This window comes from Lithobates pipiens, unplaced genomic scaffold (genome assembly GCF_037356315.1).
Source record: "Lithobates pipiens isolate NorthernLeopardFrog02 unplaced genomic scaffold, aLitPip1_a1.2 Scaffold_16, whole genome shotgun sequence".
NCBI classification, from domain to species: Eukaryota; Metazoa; Chordata; class Amphibia; order Anura; family Ranidae; genus Lithobates; species Lithobates pipiens.
In genome coordinates this window covers 7,887,732-7,913,054 of record NW_027507748.1, presented here as the reverse complement: position 1 = coordinate 7,913,054, position 25,323 = coordinate 7,887,732, and the positions used below count along the sequence as shown (strand labels likewise).

Here is a 25,323-nt window from a genome sequence, read left to right as displayed (position 1 = left end):
CCCAGACCTACACCCAGCCACACACCCCCCCCCAGACCTACACCCAGCCACACCCCCCCCCCAGACCTACACCCAGCCACACCCCCCCCCCAGACCTACACCCAGCCACACCCCCCCCCCAGACCTACACCCAGCCACACCCCCCCCCCCAGACCTACACCCAGCCACACCCCCCCCCCAGACCTACACCCAGCCACACCCCCCCCAGACCTACACCCAGCCACACCCCCCCCAGACCTACACCCAGCCACACCCCCCCCAGACCTACACCCAGCCACACCCCCCCAGACCTACACCTAGCCACACACCCCCCCCAGACCTACACCCAGCCACCCAGCCCCCAAATCCACACCACCCAAATCCACACCACCCAGACCTGCACCCACCCCCCAGACCTACACCCAAATCCTCCCCCGACCACTATTCATGTGTGTGAGAACAACAGCCATTTATCATCACTCAATCACCGTCCACGAGGGGGGGCGGAGGGCTCAATATGGCCACCATTAGACTACAAAACTTTACAAGTATAGGTCCAACTTACCTTTAAAGCAGGGGATACGAGAATGGACATTTCTGAAAAAAGCCACACGGGATTCTAGAATGTAGATAAAAAAAAATGACATCAGTTTATGAGCGGTTAGGCCCTTCATGGAGGGAAGCTTCAGGTTTCTATGTTTAAGGCAATAACAAAAGGTGTTTATAACCCCTTCAGGCACCTTGATGCAGCTTTACTCAACTCCAGTCGTGAAGGCGCCTTGAGGACTGGAGTTGAGAAGCACTTCCTTAATCTACCTGTACCTCAGTAATTTTAAGGTGAAATACGGAGGTTGTGGGCAGCAGCTATCTGCCATAACCCCCGGTATTTTCAGGAACGGCACGCGTTTCTCTTTCAGATTTAAGTGGTCTCAGCGGCGGAGTCGCTGCGATATCACTTTTATCAGGGGCGGTAGAGGGGCTCGCCGCACTCCGGTCGTCTCTGCAACTTACCGGATATGTCGGTAGCAGCAGAGAGGATTGCGTCCGTTCCCCCCTCCGCCTGGATGCTGAGTGAGGGGGAATAACGGCCCCCCACTTGGCTCCATAGCATTGGAGGGCGGAAGCAACGTCAAATGTCACTTCCACCCAATGCTCTGAAAAAAGGAGAATTTTTTTTTTATTGCATTTCAGTGCAAATATGAGATATGAGGTCTTTTTGACCCCCCAGATCTCATATATAAGAGGACCTGTCATGCTTTTTTTCTATTACAAGGGATGTTTACATTCAGATCCCCTCCTTTCTTCTCCAGCTCTCCCAGGATTGGCTGCTCCACACCTCAGCATGATTGGGCAGGCTGAAGTCATGTGGTTCCTTTCCTGAGTTTTGACTGGATGTTTCTAATCATGGGGTGTGATCCACAGATTAGCATGAGAGGAGGAAATGCATGTATAGTGCAGAAAAATATATATAAAGCTGCGCCAACCCTCTAATACATATAATATGAAGTAAAAAATAAAAAATAAAATAAAAACTATAATTTAGCAGAAAAATAATTAACCACTTGCTTACTGGGCACTTAAACACCATTCTGCCCAGACCAATTTTCAGCTTTCGGTGCTCTCACATTTTGAATGACAATTACTCAGTCATGCAACACTGTACCCAAATGAATTTTTTGTCCTTTTTTTCCCACAAATAGAGCTTTCTTTTGGTGGTATTTGATCACCTCTGGGGTTTTTATTTTTTGCGCTATAAATGAAAAAAGACCGAAAATTTTGAAAAAAAACACATATTTCTTTGTTTCTGTGACAGAATTATGCAAATTATTAATTTTTCTTCAGAAATTTTGGTCACAATTTATACTGCTACATGTCTTTGGTAAAAATAACCCAAATTAGTGGATATTATTTGGTCTTTGTGAAAGTTAGAGCGTCTACAAGCTGTGGTGCGAATCGTACAAAATTGATCACATCTGATGTACTGGTGGCCGATCTCGCTTCTTGAGACCCGAACAAGTCAGGAAAGTACAAATACCCCCCAAATGACCCCTTTTTGGAAAGTAGACATTCCAAGGTATTTAGTAAGAGGCATAGTGAGCTTTTTGATGTTGTCATTTTTTTCCCACAATTCTTTGCAAAATTAAGATTTTTCATTTTTTTTATTTTTCTCCACAAAATTGTCATTGTAATAGGTTATTTCTCTCACGTGGCATGTGTATACCACAAATGACACCCCCCAAAAAATTCTGCTGCTACTCCTGAGTATTACAATACCACATGTGTGGGACTTTTTCACAGCCTGGCCACATAGAGAGGCCCAACATGCAGGTAGCGCCATCATGTGTTCTAGGAACATAAATTACACATCTAACTTGTTGACTATTACACTTTTGAAGCACCAGGACAATGACATGTGACACTGATGACAGATGGCACTGATACGTGGCAATGAGGACACTTATACGTGGCACTGATGACAGGTGGCACTGATGACAGATGGCACTAATATGTGGCACTGATGACAGAGGGCACTAATATGTGGCACTGATGACGCGTGGCACTTATACGTGGCACTGATGACATGTGGCACTAATACATGGCACTGAAGACACGTGGCACTGAAACGTGGCACTAATATGTGCCACCGATGACAGATGGCACTAATATATGGCACCGATGACGCGTGACACTGATGACAGATGGCACTGATAAGTGGCATTGATGACACGTGACACTGACAACAGATGGCACGTGACACTGACAGGTGGCACTGATGACAAATGGCACTGATACGTGGCACTGATGACAGATGGCACTATGTGGCACTGATGGCACTGACGACACGTGGCACTGGGGGCAGGTGGCACTGGGGGCAGGTGGCACTGGGGCAGATAGCACTGGGGGCAGGTGGCACTGGGGTGGATGGCACTGGGGGCAGGTAGCACTGGGGGCAGGTAGCACTGGGGTGGATGGCACTGGGGGCAGGTAGCACTGGGGTGGATGGCACTGGGGGCAGGTAGCACTGGGGTGGATGGCACTGGGGGCAGGTGGCACTGGGGTGGATGGCACTGGGGGCAGGTGGCACTGGGGTGGATGGCACTGGGGGCAGGTGGCACTGGGGTGGATGGCACTGGGGCAGATGGCACTGGGGCAGATGGCACTGGGGCAGATGGCATTGGGGCAGATGGCACTGCTGGGGGCGGATGGCACTGCTGGGGGCGGATGGCACTGCTGGGGGAACTTTATTTATTTTTTTTACTTTTTTTTTTTATTTTTTTTTATCCACAGGCAGAACGGCTGCCGCTGCAGCCGTTCATCTCTCCCCTCTCGCACTGTCTGTGCGAGGAAGGAGAGCGGCGCCGAGAGATGATCTCATATGTTTACATATGAGATCATCTCCCATTGGACACGCCGCTCACGCTGTAAACGGCCGCTGTGATTGGCCGTTTACAGCGATCTGTGTTTGCCTGTCCCCGGGGGACACGGCGAACACAGAACTTCCGCGATGCGCGCCCGCGGGGGCGCGCATTGCGGAAGTAAACATCACGCCGTCCAGGGACGACAGCCCGGACGAAGGCGCCTGCTCTACGGCCGTCATTCGGCCATAGGGCGGGCGCGAGGAGGTTAATACAATTATGCAAAAACACCTCAAATATTGTGTAGATAACAAAAAGAGCCAAAAAATGTCAAAAGAGAAAAGTCCAATCTAAGAAGAGTTCATAGGTGAGTCCAAATAACGAACGTTAGTGTTCTTAAATAACAGCACCACAGTGGTTCAACACTTTCCAAAGCGCGTGAAGTGCCCGTCACCATATGTTGAATGCGCTTACCAGAAAATATATAAAATGAAGCATATATATATGGTCGGTGGATCACATCCAGGTTAACCTTCCTTCACTGGGTCAGCACTCCATCTCTTAGCGGTATTTCCAGGATAGCAATCTATTCCGTGGTCTCGAAATAAAGAACTCAGAGGCCCACAGAAAAGAAAGGGACTGACATAGCGTAATAACGTAGGAACAGTTTAATAAAGTAAAAGTAATGCACTTACAAGTACGTAGATAAAACAGAGCATATAGGAGCAATGTAAAAAGCCGGCCGGCAAACAGGAGCCCGTCCTCCTCTCCTACAACGTGGTGGCGTCACTGCGTGCCTTCCCAGACGCGTTTCGTCATACCTGACGTTGTCAATGGGGAACGGGCAGCGCAGTGACGCTCCGCCTAATAAAGCTAACGAAGGGAACCAAGCCTCGTTTTGAGATGCAAGACTCAGTCAACATGCGCCATTATAGATAATGGCAAATAGCCCTAAAACGAGCGCGGTCTATCCAGGATTGAAATATTACATCAACTCGTAACTAACACGCTTATCATTTAATAAATAGAGCATCATAGATGAAAATCATATCCATCAGATATATTATGTGTTCGAAAAGAAAAGAAACATTGAAATAATGCATATATGTGCTGGTGTAACACAAGTAAAAAGCTGACAATATATAAATCGCATATCGCTTCGCAATCGCATATCGCTTCGCGGTGCACGAAAGAAAAAAAAACAGTTAAGTTGTGAAACGAAGGGATTACATCCAGTCCTTCTAACGGGATTGGCGCAAAAAACATATGCAGATATGGTGCCATATGCCTAACATATGCTGACAATATAAAAATCGCATATGTATTCGCGATGCACGAAAGAAATAAACAATTAAATTGTGAAACGAAGGGGTTACATCCAATCCTTCTGAAGGGATTGGCGCAAAAAACATATGCAAGTATGGTGCCATATGTATGACATATGTGTATTAATGGTCATCAAAAAAAGGGGATAAATGAATAAAGAAGGATTGTTGGAGAAAATTATTTCGCACAAATCCATAGGTGTAATATTTCTCTAGATGGAAAGAGAAAATGAAATAGATGTTTATGAAAAATAGGGAGTGGTCAATGTGCATAGATCGAGCCAAAAAAAGCATAAGTTGGATCCCCGCACATGGACCAAACCCCACAATAGCACGAAAATAGATTAATCTAATCTGCACGATCTGTAGGTCGTCTATAGTGAAGAAAAAGAATAAAAACAAATCCATATATATACATGTATAATAAAAATAATAATAATACATGTGCCTAAAACATATATCTGGAAATAGCGCACATATCTAAAATGTATGAACCAGTCCAGCATCTCAAAACAGGCAAGGCCAAAAAATATTGTTACATATATGGAACTAGTGTGACTTTCGAAATGCAAAAATTACATAGATTAGATGTATAAATAAAAATATATGAATAGAGAGTCAAGCCCGAATAAATAAATAAAAATATATAGAGAGAAAAATGATTAACTAAGAATTATCAATGAAGGCATTGACATCGGTGTCAATATTAAGCCCAAAAGGGGTGTAAGTTTTGAGACGGTGGACCCAAGACATCTCAAGTTTAGAAATTTCTCTTACTAAAGAGCTACCCCGCCAATGAGGCTTCTATTTGTCGATCCCCAGGAAAAAAAAGAGTCTTAGAGGGGTCTTTATTATGAAATTTCAAATAGTGTTTAGACACAGAATGGTTGGGGAAACCAATGATAATATTGCATATATGTTCATTGAGTCTCACCTGTAGGGGGCGCTTCGTGCGTCCCACATATTGCAGCCCACAAGGGCACTGCAACATGTACACCACTCCCAAGGTGGCACATGTGATGCACGGTTTGATACTGTGATCTAATCCAGTAGCCGTACTACGAAAAGTAGTGGTCCGTCTCTGAAGGCAGGAGTTCAAGGAACAGACCCTACACTTTCCACATTTGTAAAATCCTGTGAGCTGATCAAAAAAACCCCTACCTCTAGCTGGAGGGTCTATAACATTTGGTGCCAGGCGATTACGGACTGACGATGCCCCTCTAAACACTATTTGAGGCCTCTCACTAACCACATTTTTCAAGGTAGCATCACCGCTAACAATGTGCCAGTGTTTGTTTATCAATTTTTTTATACTCTTCTGTTGGAGAGAGTAAGTGGTTATGAAGGGGACTTTTCCTTGAGTGTCATTTACACGTGGGCCCCTTTCGACCAGCAAATCGGCACGGTGGATATTGGTCACTTCATTAAGGGTCTTAAGAAATCTTGTTGATATCCTTTTTCTAAAAATCTGGAGGTGAGAACTTCGGCCTGTGCCAAAAATTCCTCAACTCCAGAGCAATTACGCCTCAATCTAATGTATTGACTCTTGGGAACTGATCGAAGCCAGGGGATATGATGGCAACTATCAGTCGGAATGAAAGAATTCCGATCAGTGTCTTTAAAGAACGTTGAGGTGACAAAACGATCCTTTGCTACAACAATATTAAGGTCTAAAAAATTTATTCTCACCTGGCTTATCTCATAACAGATGTATGCCCCTTTCGTTATCATTCAAGGAATCCATAAAATGTCTCAAATCTCGTTCATGGCCATCCCAAAGGAGGAGGATGTCATCTATGTACCTAGCCCACAAACCAATCTGAGGTATATTATGGGCATAGATGAAATCCTCCTCCCATCTGGCCATAAAGAGATTAGCCAGGCTGGGGGCACACTTTGCCCCCATAGCAACTCCCATTGTCTGTCTGTAGTATTGGCCCCCAAACCAAAAATAGTTGTGGGAAGCCGCAAACCGCAGAAGAGACATCAGGAAAGACACCTGTTGGGTGGAAAGCCTAGGGTCTCTGTCAAGATATGAATGAACCGCCTCAAAACCCAGGTTATGAGGAATACTTGTATACAGGGAGGTCACATCTGCCGTGACCATCCATGTATCGGGCCCTGCAGACAAATTTTCCAAAAGGTTAATGACATGTCTAGAGTCTTTAACATAGGAGGGGGTCTTCTGGACCAAAGGCTGTAAAAATGAATCTAAGTATCTGCCCACCCGGGAAGTGATGGAATCGATACCACTAATGATGGGTCTTCCCTGGGGGCAGACAGGATTCTTATGTATTTTTGGAAAATAGTACAAAATCGGTGTACGTGGAGCCCTAGGGATCAAAAAAAGGCTCTCTTTATGGTTCAAAAGACCCGCTTCCTGTCCTGTCTTTACCAGCTTTTCCGATTCCCTAGTGTAAGTAAGTTTTGGATCAGAGGGTAATTGGGTGTAAGTATTAGTGTCACTCAAGATTCTACTGATCTCAGTCTCATAATCAACCCGGTCCAATACCACAATTGCACCACCCTTGTCGGCTGGTCTAATAACCAGCTCTTTATTCATACAGAGGGAATCTAAACCTTCCTGTAAATCCTTTTTCATTCTACTTTTTTCACTTCCATTGTATCTAAATCCCTTAAGACAACATCCCTGAATACACGTAATGCAGCAGGAAGGGTGCCAGGAGGGTTAAAGAGTGAGGCGTTAGCCAAGCCTGAATGCACAACCTGCGGGACTTGATGAGTTGTTGTATTAGAATTATACGTATTGGATGACCCCATCATATATCTTCTAATATTAATTTTTCTCACAAATTTGTGTACATCCATATATGTTTGAAATTTATTTAATTTAGCTGGGGGTACAAATTTCAAACCTTTGTCTAGAATCAGTAATTCTGACTCTGACAAAGCCTTTGAACTTAAAATTAAAAACACCCTTACCAATTGCATTCTGGGCCTTTTTAATTGTTCGGACTCTCCTCCCCCCTCTGGTTCCTCTCCTCTTTCTCCTAATCTTTTGACGCCTTGTGTGGGTTTGGGAAAACCCAAGCCAACACTAGTGGGTGCATTTAAGCCCAAAAGACCCTCAATAGGCTGTTCAGCCGTAGGAATCCGATAAGGTCTAGTTCTCAGAGGTTCTTGAACTGGGGCAAAGGAAGTTTGTGGATGGCCAAAGGAGGCCTGTGAATGGCCGTCCCCAATAGGAGCATTAAGATCACTTAATGGAAAGAAATAGTTACCTGTGGGTATGCCATAATCCCACTCAGAGTATCCTCCCATGTTGTCATATGGGAAAGGATTGTAGTCCCAATTGCTACTACCATATAAATTCCACCCATCATGATGATTATTTGGGGGGCCTCTTCCTCTTAAGTTAGAATATTGTACCCACCCCCTACCTCAGGGTGGATAATTATTATTATAAGGGAGTGTATAATTAACATTCCCATTACCATGGCCATTAAATGGTCTCGTGGTGCCAGAAGATTTAAATTGGCCCCTAGAGGGAATTATACCCCTATTGCTACCACGTCCTCTCCGAGGGGAAGGGTATGTGTGATTTGTTGTATTGGTCTGAACCTTATTAATAGGTTGGAGACGCTTCCTGATTAGAAGGTTGTACAGAAGGCCCTGGCTGTGAAGTTGACTCAACCATAGGGCCTGCTGTCTGTGTAGAACTTACTTCCATACCTTCTTGTGTAGAAGCTGCTTCCAACAGTTTCTTTTGCCACTCAAAGATAGTATGGTTGTTATAATCAGCTAAATCTCTATTGTACTTTTTCTTTTTTTTTTAACCCTTTGATCTCTATCCTCTTTTTCAAGAATTTTTAAAAGGTTCTGCGATTTTTCTTGATAGTCTATGCTTCCTCTCACAGAAGATAGCTTATTCAGGATTTCTTTTATTTCATCATCCAATTTAGATAGTTTGGAGATTTTCCTATTGACCAAAAATCTCAAAAAAAGAGACACCTGCCTCATTAAAATATTTAAACCACTCCTCTAGATTGGTGTCCCCTTTCTGGGGTGCTACCTCCCACCTTAGGCTTCTCGGAACCATAGCATGTTTAATGTAGGTTTCAAGATAGGCTATATCCCATTTGGTGTGATTTTCGGTAATCATGAGATTTTTTCAATCTCATGAAACTTCCTCCCAAATCATCCTCATCATCTCTATAAAGTTCAAACACTCCATCAATGTTAACCACTTTGGTGGCTCTAAAATCAAAAATATCCATAACGAATATGTGAAAATACCCAGTAAAGGTTAATTAGACCCAGCAGCAGTAAAAATATCAGAACAACACAAAATAGGAAAAATGTAAACCGCGCTAGGAAAAATAGTGTAAAACTAACAGACTAACAAAATAGGCAGCAGCAATAAATGCGATATGGCACTCAACAGTATAGAAAAATATATATAAAGCTGCGCCAACCCTCTAATACATATAATATGAAGTAAAAAATAAAATAAAAACTATAATTTAGCAGAAAAATAATTAATACAATTATGCAAAAACACCTCAAATATTGTGTAGATAACAAAAAGAGCCAAAAAATGTCAAAAGAGAAAAGTCCAATCTAAGAAGAGTTCATAGGTGAGTCCAAATAACGAACGTTAGTGTTCTTAAATAACAGCACCACAGTGGTTCAACACTTTCCAAAGCGCATGAAGTGCCCGTCACCATATGTTGAATGCGCTTACCAGAAAATATATAAAATGAAGCATATATATATATATATATATATATATATATATATATATATATATATATATATATATATATATATATATATGGTCGGTGGATCACATCCAGGTTAACCTTCCTTCACTGGGTCAGCACTCCATCTCTTAGCGGTATTTCCAGGATAGCAATCTATTCCGTGGTCTCGAAATAAAGAACTCAGAGGCCCACAGAAAAGAAAGGGACTGACATAGCGTAATAACGTAGGAACAGTTTAATAAAAGTAAAAGTAATGCACTTACAAGTACGTAGCTAAAACAGAGCATATAGGAGCAATGTAAAAAGCCGGCCGGCAAACAGGAGCCCGTCCTCCTCTCCTTCAATGTGGTGGCGTCACTGCGTGCCTTCCCAGACGCGTTTCGTCATACCTGACGTTGTCAATGGGGGAACGGGCAGCGCAGTGACGCTCCGCCTAATAAAGCTAACGAAGGGAACCAAGCCTCGTTTTGAGATGCAAGACTCATGTGCAGTCAGTGCAGTCATGTGACAGGAGGGCCAGCAGAAGACACGGATGGTTTGATTATGGGGAGGTGTATCTACTCCCCCTACTCAGAGCTGGGCACAGAAGCTCCAGTCATTGGATTATTGTCATGGTGTGTGGAGGGTATGACAGTGGGCAGTATGTACAGGAGAGGAGTGTGGAGGATATGACAGTGGGCAGTATGTACAGGAGAGGAGTGCGGAGGGTATGACAGTATGTACAGGAGAGGAGTGCGGAGGGTATAACAGTATGTACAGGAGAGGAGTGCTGAGGGTATAACAGTATGTACAGGAGAGGAGTGTGGAGGATATGACAGTGGACACTATACATAGGAGAGGAGTGTGGAGGGTATGACAATGGGCAGTATGTACAGGAGATGTGTGGGGTGTATGACAGTGGGCAGTATGTACAGGAGAGGAGTGCGGAGGGTATAACAGTATGTACAGGAGAGGAGTGTGGAGGATATGACAGTGGACACTATACATAGGAGAGGAGTGTGGAGGGTATGACAGTGGGCAGTATGTACAGGAGAGGAGTGTGGAGGACATGACAGTGAGCAGTATTGTAGGCGTGTGGAGGGTTTGACAGTGGGTGGTATGTACAGGAGAGGAGTGCGGAGGGTATGACAGTGGACACTATACATAGGAGAGGAGTGTGGAAGGTATGGCAGTGGGCGGTATGTAAAGGAGATGAGTGCGGAGGGTATGACAGTGGGCAGTATGTACAGGAGAGGAGTGTGGAGGGTATGACAGTGAGCGGTATGTACAGGAGAGGAGTGCGGAGGGTATGACAGTGAGCGGTAAGTACAGGAGAGGAGTGTGGAGGGTATGACAGTGGGCGGTATGTACAGGAGAGGAGTGCGGAGGGTATGACAGTGGGCGGTATGTACAGGAGAGGAGTGTGGAGGGTATGACAGTGGGCAGTATGTACAGGAGAGGAGTGTGGAGGACATGACAAACAGTACAGTGCATCCGGAAAGTATTCAGTGCTTCACTTTTCTACATTTTGTTAGGAGTTGTTTGAAATCTTTGTATGTATTAAATATAAGAAAGGAATATAATCCCATGTACATAAGTATCACAGGCTCCTCCCATGTACAGAAGTATCACAGGCTCCTCCCATGTACGCAAGTATCACAGGCTCCTCCCATGTACGCAAGTATCACAGGCTCCTCCCATGTCCGCAAGTATCACAGGCTCCTCCCATGTCCGCAAGTATCACAGGCTCCTCCCATGTCCGCAAGTATCACAGGCTCCTCCCATGTCCGCAAGTATCACAGGCTCCTCCCATGTCCGCAAGTATCACAGGCTCCTCCCATGTCCGCAAGTATCACAGGCTCCTCCCATGTCCGCAAGTATCACAGGCTCCTCCCATGTCCGCAAGTATCACAGGCTCCTCCCATGTCCGCAAGTATCACAGGCTCCTCCCATGTCCGCAAGTATCACAGGCTCCTCCCATGTCCGCAAGTATCACAGGCTCCTCCCATGTCCGCAAGTATCACAGGCTCCTCCCATGTCCGCAAGTATCACAGGCTCCTCCCATGTCCGCAAGTATCACAGGCTCCTCCCATGTCCGCAAGTATCACAGGCTCCTCCCATGTCCACAAGTATCACAGGCTCCTCCCATGTCCGCAAGTATCACAGGCTCCTCCCATGTACGCAAGTATCACAGGCTCCTCCCATGTACATAAGTATCACAGGCTCCTCCCATGTACATAAGTAACACAGGCTCCTCCCATGTACATAAGGATCACAGCCTTTGCTCAATACTTTGGTGAAGCTCCTTTGGCACCAATTACAGCCTCAAGTCTTGTTGAGTATGATGCTACAAGCTCGGCACTCCTATTTTTGGGCAGTTTCTCCCATTCTTCTTTGTAGGACCTCTCAAGCTCCATCAGGTTGGATGGGGAGGGTCGGTGCACAGCCATTTTCAGATCTCTCCAGAGATGTTCAATGGGGTTCAAGTCCGGGCTCTGGCTGGGCCACTCAAGGACATTCACAGAGTTGTCCCGTAGCCACTCCTTTGTTATCTTTGCTGTGTGATTAGGGTCGTTGTCCTATTTGGAAGATGAACTTTCGCCCCAGTCTGAGGTCCAGAGCGCTCTGGAGCAGGTTTTCATCAAGGATGTCTCTGTACATTTCTGCATTCATCTTTCCCTCCATCCTGACCAGTCTCCCAGTTCCTGCCACTAAAAAACAGCCCCACAGCATGCTGCTGCTACCACCATGCCTCACAGTAGGGATGGTATTGGTCAGGTGATGAGCGGTGCCTGGTTTCCTCCAGACATGACGCTATTCAGGCCAAAGAGTTCAATCTTTATTTCATCAGACCAGAGAATTTGGTTTCTCCTGGTCTGAGATCCTTCAGCTCCTTTTGGTAAACTCCAGGCGGGGCTGTCATGTGCCTTTTACTGAGTGGCTTCTGTCTGGCCACTCTACCATCCAGGCCCGATTGGTGGAGTGCTGCAGAGATGGTTGTTCTTCTGGAAGGTTCTCCTCTCTCCACAGAGAAATGCTGGAGCTCTGTCAGAGTGACCATCTTGGTCTCCTTCCTGACTAAGGCCTTTCTCCCCCAATCGCTCAGTTCGGCCCGGTGGCCCACTCTAGGAAGAATCCTGTTGGTTCCAAACTTCTTCCATTTATGGATGATGGAGGCCACTGTGCTCATTGGGACCTTCAAATGCTGCAAAAACTTTTCTGTACCCTTCCACCGATCTGTGCCTCCATACAATCCTGTCTCCGAGGTCTACAGACAATTCCTTGGACTTCATGGCTTGGTTTGTGCTCTGACATGCACTGATACCTATGGGACCTTCTATAGACAGGTGTGTGCCTTTCCAAATCATGTCCAATCAACTGAATTTACCACAGGTGGACTCCAATCTAATTGTGGAAACATCTCAGATGTTCAGTGGAGACAGGAGGGACCCGAGATCAATTCTAAGTGTCATGGCAAAGGCTGCGAACCCCACGTGCCATGGGAGGAGCCCCGCAATCCCCACGGGCCATGGGAGGAGCCCCGCAATCCCCACGCGCCATGGGAGGAGCCCCGCAATCCCCACGCGCCATGGGAGGAGCCCCGCAATCCCCACGTGCCATGGGAGGAGCCCCGCAATCCCCACGTGCCATGGGAGGAGCCCCGCAATCCCCACGTGCCATGGGAGGAGCCCCGCAATCCCCACGTGCCATGGGAGGAGCCCTGCAATCCCCACGTGCCATGGGAGGATCCTGTGATGGGACTATGGAATAACTTGTTGATTGGGGGTAGGAAGAAGCTGGGAGTGATGCCTGTCAGCGGAAGGTATGGAGTGGCCTGTGCTATGTATGCATGCTGGGTGTGAAAACTGGTTAATTAAAGTTATAGGTCATCCGCAGGTTTGGAAATAGTTGTTCATTGATATAAGTTGGGGGGGAGGGGTGTAATAGGAAGTGTCTAGGAAGTAATGTTCTGGGCAATGGAGAGTGTGAAATGGACGATGTCCATCAGCATTCAGGTCTCTTTCACATTTGCTTTTCAGATGGTGGTACGTATTGCCACAATCTGTAGTGGATTGCTTTTAAGAGGGTGGTATAGCAGCAGCAGCCGACAGGCATTCAGGAGGTGCTGGCGCTGCCTCCTGCTTTGGCGTTTGTACTTTTGGTTTAAAATTACTGAATAGCCATTTGACATTGCGAGACCCACACCACACCACACCACACCACACCACACCACAGCTGTGAGCCAAGCGATCGGCTCGCAGTTGCAGAGCAGACCCAATGAACTCAATGGTTGAGTTTGAGAGGCAGTCCTGCCAATGCATTAGGTAAAAAAATGCCACAGCTGCAACTGGATGGGTAGGATTTGGATCCATAAGCAAAGTGCTGTAAAAAGCACAGGTAAGCCACCCCCCACTGGCCGCTTGTGAAAGAGCCCTTAGAAGTAGGGGGTGGAGTATAAAAATGTCTGGAGGAGGTGGCGATATCTGTAGGATGAAGGGAGAGGTGGTCTCACTGGCCCCTCTCATAGGAGGTTTTTGAAACCCTTTTAGGCTTCAGGAAAAATGAAGTCCAGTACACAGAAAAATACAGACAGAATCACTACCCAAAGTAGAGTTCCGCACAACCACCAATGGTGGTCACCTCCGACATCCTTGGCCATGTCCAGACTGATGCAGTGGATTCTGGGAAAATCGGACTGACCCCGTGCTCATAATAGACCTCACACTGACAGTATATAGATGGAGAGATCTCAGGGAACATGCTGGTAGGAGAGGGATCGGCCTGTACTTGTACACATGAGGACCACATTACAGATAATAATCCTCACCACACCACTATTCATGTTTGGAGTGAATGAGAACGGCCATTTATCATCTCTCAATATGGCCACCATTAGGGTGCAAAGCTTTACAAGTACAAGAATAAGCTTACCGTTCTCGTTGGTGATAAAAGAATAGATCGGGTTCATACAGCCATCTAAAATAGAGAAAAAAAAAAAAATATTATATATATATATATATATATATATATATATATATATATATATATATATATATCAGTTTATGAGAAGTTAGCCCAGTTGTGGAGGGAGGTGGAATGTTTGTGTGTTGAATACCTTCCCCTTGTGGGAACCTGGCTCTTTAGGAGATCATAACACCAGAGGCATTACATGGGCCTTTTGATTGTGTGATCACTGTGATTGGAAGACTGACTTATGAGCTCCCAACTGTTGCTTGGTGACCAGGATTGGTCAGTGACACAGTCACAGTGCTGGCATGCCGACTGCGCATGCTCCCAGCGCAGCAATGCCGGCTGAACGCATCTATGCGTCAGCAGGTGATAAGGCCCACCTCTGTACTGCCACTTATACAGATGGCTAGGCAGTAAGCAGCAATAATTAAAGAACGGCATCGGGAGGGGCAAACTGGATGACTGACGGCATTGGGGGGGGGGGGGGGGGGCGCTGGCCGATTGACGGCATTTTTATGCATTCAAATATTATTCATTTTTAAAAATGTATCTTTTTTTCCCCAAAATGGTAACATTTGTAAGAATAGGATTTTTATAACCGCTTAATTGTAAAATCCTTTTCTTTGAAGTACACCAGAGGACACAGAGACATAGTAGTTACTATGTGGGTTATATGGGCCACCGATAGGTGATGGACACTGGCACACCCTAAATTAAAAAGTGCACTCCCTTTATAACCCCTCCCACTACCGGGAGTCCTCAGTTTTGTAGCCAAGCAATACAAGAGTATACCAAAGAAGGGAGGGACCCCTGTGTCCCCTGATGTACTTAAAAAAATAAATAAAAAAAATGTACAGGTAAGCTGTTATAAAAATACTATTTTCTTATCGTACATCATGGGACAGAGAACCATAGTAGTTACTATGTGGGATGTCCCATAGCAATGCCAACTGAAGGGAAGGGAAACAACAAAAGTAGGGCAATAAGAGACTGGAGGACTTATACTGCAGCCTTACAGATCTGAGCCATGGAGGCTTGGTGATGCACCACCCAAAAAGCACTAACAGCCGTGGTGGAGCGCGCTTTAATATGAAAAGGAGGAATTTTCCTCTTTAAACCATAAGCTTGAACAATCACTTGACGAATCAATTTAGAAATGGTAGATTTCGACCGCCTGTCTTCTTTTAGGACCGCCTGGCAACACAAATAAAACATCCGTTTTACGAATCTGAACGGTCACTTTCAAATAGACCTTGACCGCTCTGACCACATCAAGAGAATGTAGTGACCTTTCTTCCACAGAATGAGGTTCTGGAAAAAATGAAGGCAGAACAATATCCTGGTTTAAATATTGAATAGCATGGAGGAGGGCTAAACCTACACGTTCAAGCTGATTATTCTATTTGGCATATTTTTTGTGTATTACCCTGTGATACCCGCCATTATTATACACTCATGATCGGTATATACACCTGCCATATTTGGATTAACCTGGTGAGTATTACTACTACTGATGCTGTTATATGCCTATGTTGTATAGTTCATTTTTTAAGTTAATAAAATTCTTCCTTGCTTATTAATATTTTCTCAATATAGGATATCCTATTTTTAGGTATTCATAGATATCCTTTGCACTCCACCTATTTGGCTTAATGTGTGCCAATACTTTATATTACAAACTAAAAGGAGAAAAAAATAAATAAAAATTATATATATATATATATATATATATATATATATATATATATATATATATATATATATATATATATATATATATATATATATATATATATATATATATATATATATATATATATGTATGATTTTGGTTGGTTTGTCTCTCCTTTCATTTTTAGAGATGCTTTGATATTGGCTACCTTCATTGTGGTCAATACAGCTCACCCTCAAAAATAGGATTTTTGTACTCACCGTAAAATCCTTTTCTCTGTAATTCACCGACCGACACAGCTCCTCTCTGTAACTACATGGGTTGTATAGCCTGCCATTAGGAGAAACTAGGCAAAATTGTTGCACAATACACAGAACTTTAATCCCGCCCCTAGGGGGGCGGGCCCCGTGCTATCAACCCTCCTCCTGCTGCTAGCAGCTTCAGTACGTCAACAAGCAGTGTAACGTAGAAAATAGGAGGGGCGGGTGCTGTGTCGGTCGGTGAATTAGAGAAAGGGATTTTACGGTGAGTACAAAAATCCTATTTTCTCATATTCACCGACTGACACAGCTCCTCTCTGTAACTTCATGGGACGTCCCCAAGCAGTGCCAAACGAGGGGTGGGAAAAACAGCATTAAATCTTCATCCACCATGAAAAGTGGGAACTAGTGAAACTAAACCCACACAAAAAAACAGCAGTGTGTGGAAACTCCACCATATAACCGGGTATCCTCAACAGGAGCGATCCCAAAGACCACAACATTGCGGAAGTAATGCAACAGTGCATTAACAAAACAGTACTGTTTTTATAAAAAAAAAAAAAAAAAAACAGGAAAAAATTAAATTGCAACTACATGGCCGCCTGCAAAACTCTGCGGCCAAAACAGGCATCAGCCGATGCACTGACATCTACCTTGTAAAACTTGGTAAACATATGGACAGACAACCAGGTCGCCGCCTTACACACCTGAGCGACAGACGCTTGGTGTCGGAAGGCCCAAGATGTTCCGATTGCTCTTGTAGAGTGGGCCGTGACTGGAAAGGGAGGCACCGGCCCCTTCAAGGCATAGGCTTGGACTACAATCTGTCTGATCCACCTGGAAATGGTGGCCCGACGAGACTGCCATGCCCTTCTTAGGACCAGCCACCGAAACAAACAGCGAGTCTGACTTCTGAAAGGGAGCCGTGGCAGACAAATACACCTTCAGAGCCCTAACCACATCGAGTGCATGAAGGGCCACCTCTTTGGGGTGCTTCGGCTTAGGACACAACGATGGTAATACAACTTCCTCATTGATATGAAAGGTCGAGACCACCTTCGGTAGAAACACCACCTTATCCCTGTGGATGACCAGATAAGGCGACTTTTGCAGGACAAGGCCCCCAGTTCCGAAACCCTCCTGGCCGATGTGATGGCCACCAGAAAGACCACCTTCTGCGAAAGGGTCAACAGAGGAATCTCCCCGATATTCTCAAATGGCAGCTTCTGAAGTGCCAACACCAGGTTCAAATCCCACAGAGGCAACGGAGGACGCACCGTAGGGACTACATGTCGTACCCCCTGAACAAAAAGGTACTCACCAATGAGTGAGACGCTAGGGGTCACTGAAAAAAAAAGACAGCCAAAGCTGAAATTTGCCCCTTGATGGTGCTCAACGCTAACCTCTGGTCTACACCTTGCTGAAGAAAACAGCAGGATCCTGGATATAGAGAAGGCACGTGGATGCCACCCTTTCTCCTCACACATGGAGATATAGGCCTTCCAAGTACGATGGCATTTCTTCCCGGAAGAAGATTTCCGCACTCTCAGCATAGTCAAATCACCGAGTTCAACAGACCCCGGTTCCTCAACACCTGGCTTTAACAGCCATGACGTTAAAGCCAGCGATATTAAAGCAGGGTGGCAGATTGGACCTTGAAATAGGAGGTCCTCTCGCAACGGCAGTCGCCAGGGAGTGTCTGCCACCAGGTGCACCAGGTCTGCGTACCAGGGCCGCTGAGGCCAATCTGGGGCAATCAGGATTACTGGAATCCCATCGGCCTCCACTCTGCGAAGCAGACGTGGCAACAGTTTCAGTGGGGGAAAGGCGTAGATCAGCTGGTACTGATCCCCCCGAGCCACCAGCGCGTCTGACGCGTCAGCCCACGGATCTCTTGTCCTGGACACGAATCTCGCAACCGATTGAGCCGGGAGGCCAATAGATCCACCTCTGGTGTGCCCCATTTCAGGCACAGCAGCCTGAATATCTCCGGAGTCCAGCATCTGTCGACTCAGATAGTCTGCCTGCCAATTTTCCACCCCCGGGATGAAAAAGGCCGACAGGGCCGGTACGCGTCGCTCTGCCCGCCGAAGTATGTGAGCGACCTCCCGAGCAATGGCAGAGCTTCTTGTTCCCCCTTGGTGATTTATGTATGCCACAGCCGTGGCGTTGTCTGACTGTATCCTGGTCGGACGCCCTTGAAGACACGTCGACCATGTGTGGAGACACAGCCTGATCGCTCTCAATTCGAGCAGATTGATCGGCAACTTGGATTCCTCCGCCGACCAGAGGCCCTGAGCCGACTGTCTGACTGGGGTGTAGTGATGGGGATTCAGACTGGCGTCCGTAGTGACCACCGTCCATTTCAGAGGAAGGAACGATTTTCCGGCCTGAATCCCCGGGGACCTCAACCACCAGATCAGGGAATCCCTGACTGGCTGGCTCACCTGGATCTGCTGATCCAGGGACAACGGAGATTTGTCCCATTTTGTCAAGATCTCCTTCTGCAGGACTCTGGTGTGGAACTGGGCATAAGGTACCGCCTCGAAGGAGGCAACCATGAGCCCCAGCACCTGCATGCAAAAGCGGAGTGATGACCACTTGCGGTTCATCAGTAGTTTGACCGCAGATCTGAGAGTCAGCACTTTGAGGGGAGAAAGACCCTCGCTTCCCTGGAATCCAACAGTAAACCCAGGTACTCCAGACGCTGGGTCGGCACAACCACAGTCTTCTTTAGGTTCAACAGCCACCCAAATTCTTGCAGAGTCAGCATGGTGATCGCCACATCCTCCTCTAATTCTGAGGTGGAAGAAGCTCTCAGGAGGAGATTGTCTATGTAACCCTCAATCACGATCCCGCATTGTCGCAGCAACGCCAATACTGGAGCCAGTACTTTGGTAAAGACACAGGGGGCTGATGCCAGGCCAAAGGGAAGAGCCACAAACTGGTAATAGGCTTCCGACTGCCCAACGCAGACATTTTTGATGCCAAATACATATGGGCAGGTATGCATCCTGGATGTCCAAAGACGCCAGGAAGTTTCCTTGATGGAGTGCAGCGACTACTGAGCGAACTGATTCCATTCTGAACCTCTGCACTTTTACAAAGTGATTGAGGGCTTTTAAGTCCAAGATTGGATGTACCTCTTCCTTCTCGGGAACCACAAACAGATTGGAGTAGAACCCCTGGAATCACCCCCCGATTCAGCAAGTCCCTTACTGCCCCTGGCAGGGCCTCCCGGCGAACCGGGGACGTGGGTATGTTGGAAGGGAAGAATCTGTTAGGCGGCCAGGAGAGAAACTATCTTGTAACCTGCGGAAATCAGATCGTAGACCCATTGGTCTGATAACCGGGAGGTCCAACGGGATGCAAACTCCGGAAGATGACCCCGCACCCTAGACACGGGTGGGGGCAAACCTTCATGCGGTAGCACTTTTGTTAGGCTTGCGGTTCCAGGGACGCTTCTGACCGTCCGTGGGCATCCTGTTTGGCTGGGGTCGTTTTGCCGAAGCACCGGGCGGACGAAAAAGCCGCTTGTGAGCGGAAAATGAGGGCCCTTGCCTGCGCTGTGGCTCCTTATCCTTCCTGGCCTGTGGGAGTAGTATACTCTTACCACCCGTGGCATTTTTAATAAGGTCATCCAACGAGGCTCCAAAGAGCCGTTCGCCAAGGAAGGGAAGATTCATCAGGGTTTTCTTGGATGCCTGGTCTGCGGACCAGCATTTCAGCCAAATAAGGTGCCTCAGCACTACGGCTGACACTGAGGCCCTGGATAGCAGAGGGAGAGTATCCAGGGCAGCTTCACAAAACGTACTTAAAGCCATGCACTAGTTGGTCTGCCAACTCCACGCAGACAGGGGAAGCGTTCTGCTCTCCCAATTCACGGGGCAAAAGTTTTGCCCACTCAGTGTCTGCGACATCAGTGCGGATGCCAGTACTGGTCGCACGGGTGCAAAACAACCGAAAAACAATGAACGAGCCACTGCTTCGGCTTTCCTGTCCGTGGGATCCTTGAATGCAGGAGTCCACTCAACTGGGATCGTGGTTACTTTATTTAACCTGGATACTGGGGGGTCCATGACCGGAGGAGCCAACCACTTTTTGAGAAGTCATTCCTCAAAGGGGTAACGCACCGACAAGCTTTTGGGGACCGAAAAAGTCTGTTGCGGGCGACCCCCTTCCCTGTAGATGAATTTGTCAAAATAAGTCAGATACGGGAACACCTTAGGTGAACGTGCTGGCTTGTGGGACCCAAAAGGGACCGGTACATCAGCAGAGGAATGCGCTGGCTCCTGAAACTTCATGGTATCACGCACAGCTGTGATAAGTGCTCCAACAAGCGCCTTATCGCGCCCGGACGGGGAATCATCCTCACTGTCCGAATGGTCCTGATCAGCCACGTCTGATAGGTCAGAGCAGGGGTCTGCAACCGCAGCAGGGCCCAAGTCTGCATCAGAGCTCTCCCCCGAGGGGGGGGGGCCTCTTACGTGCACCTTTCCTGCCACGTGCCGCCTCTATCTTAGCAACATAGGAGTCAAGGAACGCCGCCAGGGTGTCCATGCGCACCGCACTAACCGCAGGTGACCCGGTTGCTATAGCCTGGATTTCAGGGAAGAAACACCAGTTTCCGATACCATGCTGACCCTACCCTGTCTGCCACCTGCAAGGGGACTTAGGACAGTGAAGGTCCCACCCTCCTGCTGCCGCCGCGTGGGGGGGGTATTTAGCGCTAGACTCACCACCCTGGGGCGTTCTGTGAATGCCAACAATAGTGCCTGTAGTCCCTAGGAGGTTCCCAGATGCAGAGGGGAGAAAAAAACTGTCAGCAGCAGCTCTAACAGCGGTGCAACGATCTGCAGAACAGCTTCAGCGTTCAGCACAGAGCCATCCAGTGTCCCTCACACACATTGGATACAGGTAGTAACAAGAGAAAGCACATGTCATGCTGTCACAAGAGGCCAGTGGTGAAGAAAGCATTCAGGCTTTCACAAAATGGCTGCCAATGTAATCAATAGGAATCCTAAGGAAAATGGCTGCTGAAGCTCCCCAGGGGAATCTATAGCTTTCCCAAATCCAAGATGGCCATCGGAACGGCGCCATGCGGTGAACAGAGCAAAAATAAAAACGAGCTGCCTGACAGACAACTCCACAAAAACTTCTTTTTTTGGGGATCCCCAGACCTGGACCAGGACTGAACAGCAACCGAAAGAGCCCCCGCAGGTGAGAAACAGCGACACACACACACACAAACACACACACCGCCCGCAGCTAATGCAGACATCCCCCTCAGAAGGGGAAGGGAGCGGTGATAGGGACTTGGTAGAGAAGATAATGAGGTGAGGTGGCCCCTGAATCAACCCCCCAGGGAATGCCTAGCTGCTCCCCCCACCGAAGCAGGGAGAGCCGTACTTACCAGTCCTGAAGAGCTGGGAGACATTCCATCACAGACCTACTCCTGCGCAGTTACAGGGTAGCTGCTGGCCCGGTATACTGTGATCCAGACAGCAGTAGCACGGTCATATGTATACCCCGGAGCATTGAAGCTCACTGACCGCCTCTTGAGCACGAGGTATGTCGTGGCCTGCCGAGCCGTAGCTGCAGCTGCGGCTTGCTCACGCTCGATGGCCGGACTGGGTAGACTACAAGGATTTCATTAACCGGCCTGTCACCCAGCCGGCAGTTGATAGAAGATCCCAGGATCTCTCATCTTGCGCAAAAAGCAGTAAAAATATGGACCGAGAGGCCCGCAGGGTTTCCTAGGTCATTCTCCTTGCTAGGCAAAACAAAAACTGAAGCTGCTGGCAGCAGGAGGAGGGTTGATAGCACGGGGCCCGCCCCCTAGGGGCGGGATTAAAGGTCTGTGTATTGTCTAACAATTTTGCCTAGTTTCTCCCTAATGGCAGGCTATACAACCCATGTAGTTACAGAGAGGAGCTGTGTTGGTCGGTGAATATAAGCCCTTGTACACACGGTCAGACATTCCGACAACCAAATCCGTCGGATTTTGTCCGAAACTGTTGCATACACACGGTCGGACAAAGTTGTCGGAAAATCCGATCTTTCAGAACGTGATGACGTTATTTCGTTACGATGGGACTACGTTCAGGCTAGTAGCCAATAGCTTTGGTGTAGGAATTTGATCTGAGCATGCGTGGCACTTTGTCAGATCAGAATTCTCTACACATGATCGGAGTATGTCCGATCGGAGCATTTTGTCGGAAAATTTTGGAAAAGTTGGTCCGTCGGATATTCTGACAGAAACAGTCCGATGGAGACCACACACAGTCGGAATATCCGACAAAACGGTCCGACAGGACACATTCCGTCGGAATCTCCGACCGTGTGTACAAGGGCTAAGAGAAACTACAGTTTAAACAGGTAATAGCTCTCCATAGCCTTTACCTGACTGCACGAGACAGACACACACACAGACAGACAGACAGACACACAGACAGACACAGACAGACAGACAGACAGACACAGACAGACAGACAGACAGACACAGACAGACACAGACAGACACAGACACACAGACAGACACAGACAGACACAGACAGACACAGACAGACAGACACACACAGACCCAGACACAGACCCAGACACACACACACACAGACCCAGACACACACACACAGACCCAGACACACACACACAGACCCAGACACACACACACAGACCCAGACACACACACACAGACCCAGACACACACACACAGACCCAGACACACACACACAGACCCAGACACACACACACAGACCCAGACACACACACACAGACCCAGACACACACACACAGACCCAGACACACACACACAGACCCAGACACACACACACAGACCCAGACACACACAGACCCAGACACACACAGACCCAGACACACAACTCCACTTACCTTTCTCGCCGCAGGGTTTTCTGTGGTAAACCAACAGGCCCAATCTTCACCCTTCAAACCTTCAGGAGTTGGGGATCCTCGAGGAAACCCACAATCCTGGACCTGTAATAGCACCACCGCCAGTAAAAGACACCTTGAATGGATCCGGCTGCATAGCTAGCCCCAGCAAGGATTGCTTCCAGTGGAGCACAGCACATCTTTATTTGTGACCAACACCTTAGACAACGGTGAAAAAACGGAGGTACTCCCAGTAATGGGAGGAGTTGTATACGGGGTGCAGTTTGTCTTAGGGCGTGCCAGCGTTCATCATCTCACATACTAACTACTATGGCTCTGTGTCCTGTCATGTACGATAATATACATGTCCCTTGTATTGAAAAGTTTGGGGACCCCTACATCAGAATATCAAGAACACGCAGTCGAAAATTTCAATTTTAAAATGTATGGCCACCTGCAGAGATGAGGGTGTCAGCCATTGTTGGGGTTCCTTCATTACACATTGGAAATGTTTGTCTAATATAACCCGACTCATTACTATGACACCCCCTCCCCCCGCTCTGTATGTATTACTGAATAATGTATCCTGTGCTAGTAGGAATAACAGGTTTTTGTTTTTTTTTCATTTTTGTTAGATGAAAGTAGTAAAGAATATCACATTATACTTACGGTCACGGAATTCATAACACACACCAATGAGGACAATCAGAACCGGAACCAGAACCAGAACTACTATAAGAGCAATGACCCATCCAGGTATAGATTTTTCTGTAGGACAGAAGAGAAGGAGAGATTGGTGTTTGAGCCTCACAGAAATTGTCACAGACTTATTGCTACTAATAAAAAGATGGCAAGAAAATCAGGATGGATTAACAGCCAATCACAAGAGGTGGACACAGCCTTCCCCACAGTACGATAGGAGAATGATTGGCGCCGCCATAAATGGCCGTTGATTGGCCAGTCTGGCTGCACGTAATTTGTCCCCGCCTACCCTCCCCTGTGTGGCTTTCTTACACTGCATCAGCTCCCCGACTTGGGGTGGGGGTCCGGCTGTGACAATAGGAGGAGGAGGAGGGAGAGGGGAAGCCTCAGGCGGCGGCCAGGACAACAACAGGTAAAATTAAAGTGCGCGTGCCGAGCTCTCTGACATTTTGCAGGTGTTGTTGGTATACAGATTGAAAAAGGCAGAAAGGATAGTTATTTGCTGCATGCGCCTGCAGGCCATGGCTATTGCATTACATCTGATGACATGTCATGAGAACCCAAAGCCAAGCACTAGGCAGATACAAAAGCACAACAGTCATGGATTTCAGTACATTTTAAAACATCATTCATGTAGATTTTTATACCAGTTTAAAAGTATTTCAACTTTATTTGTCATCAGCCTCTTGTAGTTTCTCTACAGCAAAGCTTAAAATGGAAATGAAAGAAGCAGCACCAGAAGGAAATTAGATTGTGTGCAGACATTGAACAGACAGTGAGAAAGCAAAGTGCCAGAGAGATAGGACCAGTGGGTCTATTAAAGGCACACAGGTACCACCCCCTCTCTCCAGCCAACGCCCCCCCATGACTAATGGATATCCACCCCCTCTCTCCAGCCAACGCCCCCCCATGACTAATGGATATCCACCCCCTCTCTCCAGCCAACGCCCCCCCATGACTAATGGATATCCACCCCCTCTCTCCAGCCAACGCCCCCCCATGACTAATGGATATCCACCCCCTCTCTCCAGCCAACGCCCCCCCATGACTAATGGATATCCACCCCCTCTCTCCAGCCAACGGCCCCCCAAGTCGGACGCTGGGCACTTGAATTTCAGCAGCGTCTGGGGATGCACCTGATTGGAGCCATAGTCTCTAATAGACTTTAAAAAAGGTGAACTTGGAGCGCAGAGCATTGTGCTCAGAGTCCACCCAAGTGTGTTAGAATAGCGAATGACTATTCGCTATTCTAACACTAAAATCGCCTCTCCGACAATCACGTAGGTGCGTGTCTGATACCCACCACCTGATTGGCTCAAAGGACAGTCGCTACGATTGGATGCCTATCAGGAGGAGGGGAGGAGACGACGCATGTAGGACCATAGCTCGCCACTCTCTGACCCGCTGCAAGATCCCACAGCTCGCCGCCATTACCCGCTGTCTAACCCACCACCGAGATAGGGCAAG

At 47.3% G+C, this 25,323-nt stretch overlaps 1 long non-coding RNA gene across 1 annotated transcript; it reads right to left on the bottom strand.

Moving 5' to 3' along the window:
- Positions 1-539: 539 nt before the first annotated feature.
- LOC143984203 (uncharacterized) lies at positions 540-23,856 on the bottom strand. The gene is made up of 3 exons (XR_013274720.1): positions 23,824-23,856; positions 14,296-14,340; positions 540-598 (listed from the first exon to the last, which is right to left on the bottom strand). It is a non-coding gene; the product is annotated as an uncharacterized LOC143984203 (long non-coding RNA).
- Positions 23,857-25,323: the final 1,467 nt, after the last annotated feature.